Here is a 2,500-nt window from a genome sequence, read left to right as displayed (position 1 = left end):
GAAAAGGAGATTGGAAGAACGATAGAAGGAAGGAAGGGAGGAACGATGGACAGAAGGAAGGAAGAAGGAACGATTTAAAGAGAAAGGAAAGATGTATGTAAGACTGAAGGAAGGAATGAAAGATCGAAGAAAGGAAGGAAGAAAGGAAAGAAAAAAATGTCCCTTTCACGAAGTACTAATTAATTTCGAAGGGACGACGGGGAGGAGGGAAGGCGAGGGGAGGGGGAGGGAGGGAAAAAAACGTGAGTGCGTGCATGAGACTATTTTCCCCAAGGTAATAAGTTACACAACCCGGCTGTAGCGATGTTAGGTGTATTCCTCTTGTGTCAATAGCGGGAAAGTGCGTGTGTGTGTGTGTGTGTAAGATTATTTTTTATATATGTATATCTCCGTGTTCGTGCAAATATTTCTGTTCATAGTGAGGTATATGCGGTTATATCATCATCGCCTTGGGTCACAAAAAAACAGCAAATGTAATATTATCTGAATGTAATTTCGAATGTTACGTAATACGTTGTGTGGATGTGAAGAAGCGTTATATAGCGGTGATATTCTACTGTGTCCACATTTCACTGTGTGGTGTGTAGAGTCGAGTGACTATAAAAGACAGAATTGCAGAAAATGATACAAATTATTTATACTTAAATAGAAGGACCAACGTTTCCATTTATGAGCTTAATGCACCTTTTACATCGGATTATCTCACTGCACTGAAGCATGTTTCAAACCTGTCTGGTCGGAGGTGGAGGAGGGGCCCCGCATGCAAAGGGACCTCTCGCTTTCCATGGTTGTTATCTCATCATATCGTGGGATTTTTGCCTTCTCTCTCTCGCTCTACTTTCCTCTTTCGGTCTTCTTCCTTTTTGATATGTTGTCGAGGCATTTTGCTTGTTCCTTTTTCTTTACTTTTTTTTACTCTCTCTCTCTCTCTCTCTCTCTCTCTCTCTCTCTCTCTCTCTCTCTCTCTCTCTCTCTCTCTCTCTCTCTCTCTCTCTCTCTCTCTCTCTCTCTCTCTCCTAAGTATGTCCTAAACATACTTATAATTTGAACCTTCACTTAGTCGTACTGAATAATCTGAACATTCACTTACCTTGAACACTTGCTTAGACTCTATTTTTAACCTTCACTTAAACATACGTATAAATACTCTCTTGTGTGCACTTAAGTGGTGTCAAGGTCTCTCCTTTTCGCCTTTTAATATAGAGGAAGAATAAAAGTAAATAACAAACTATGTACACGGTTCATCATTCAGTTTTTGGGTTGTGATAACTTAGACAATATAGAAAAAATATATGATTTCCTCATCCAGAATTTTAAGTGATATTGAGGGTATTTTTGTAAAGATGTTTTTTTTTTGCTGTGGATACATTTATGGTCATTATAGATTTACTGCATTTCCTAGAGTTTCTTACGCAAGCTTGGTGTATAAGCTTGAAACACATTTAGTTGAACTCTGCTGTTATATTCTGGTGTAGAATTAGGAATTTGTCTTGTATTAGAGGAAGCAGTGTTTATATACTCCTGTAACGAATTCTCATGTGTTTAAGTTTACTGTTATTATCATTTTTCTCATTATTATTACCATCATTATTGGTATTATTGCTATTTTTATTATTATTATTACTATCACTGTCATCATCATTATCAACATCGCTATCATCATTATTATTTTTATCTGTATTTTCATTATTATTATTATTATTATTATTATTATTATTATTATTATTATTATCATTACTGTTGTTATTACTACTGCTATTTATTGTTATTATCATTATTATTATTATTATTATTATTATTATTATTATTATTATTATTATTATTATTACTGTTGTTATTACTACTGCTATTTATTATTATTATTATTATTATTATTGTAATTATTATTATTATCATCATCATCATTGTTATCGTTGAAATGATTGTTCAATATCATTATTATTGTTGTTATTATAATTTAATTATTATTGTAATGATCAGTATTGATAGCCTTATCACTAGTTTATTATTGTCATCATTACTACTTACACTCATTATCTTCATCTCTCTGTTTCAAACCTTATAATTCTGTTCACATGGCCACATACCATATGGCTGTATACTTAATAACACTTATCTTTTCCTTGTGTAAATAGCGCATGGTTTACTTGTGTGTGTGTGTGTCTCATATATATATATATATATATATATATATATATATATATATATATATATATATATATATATATATATATATATATATATATATATCGCATGCATGAGTGCGGTAACAAAGGAGAGTGACCTTGTGTTTTCTATATATATTCAAATATACATATATATCTTGTTAGGCATTAACGTCAGTGTGTATAAACTTATGTGTGGATGGTAACTCTATTTAACTTACATATCGAAATATACTCTTTTAAGTAACTACAAAGATAAAGATAGAAGATAGAACCATCAAGGGGTCAAAAAAGTAATACGAGATCTCCATATTCAACATTTCATATCTTGGTGT

General features: G+C 32.1%; 1 protein-coding gene across 3 annotated transcripts in view; it reads left to right on the top strand.

The window, feature by feature from the left end:
- Positions 1-2,500, top strand: part of LOC113817120 (otoferlin-like) — a 71,141-nt gene that overhangs the window by 67,092 nt on the left and 1,549 nt on the right. For all 3 annotated transcript variants that reach the window (XM_070137268.1, XM_070137273.1, XM_070137262.1), the window contains exon 33: positions 1-2,500. This exon is cut by the window's left edge and continues 647 nt beyond it; it is cut by the window's right edge and continues 1,549 nt beyond it. The gene's annotated coding sequence lies outside the window, so the exon portion shown is untranslated.

The sequence above is a fragment of the Penaeus vannamei genome, chromosome 2, assembly GCF_042767895.1.
Source record: "Penaeus vannamei isolate JL-2024 chromosome 2, ASM4276789v1, whole genome shotgun sequence".
In the NCBI taxonomy this organism is placed as follows: domain Eukaryota; kingdom Metazoa; phylum Arthropoda; class Malacostraca; order Decapoda; family Penaeidae; genus Penaeus; species Penaeus vannamei.
Note: the sequence above shows the minus strand (reverse complement) of the source record. Positions and strands in the feature narration are given on the sequence as shown.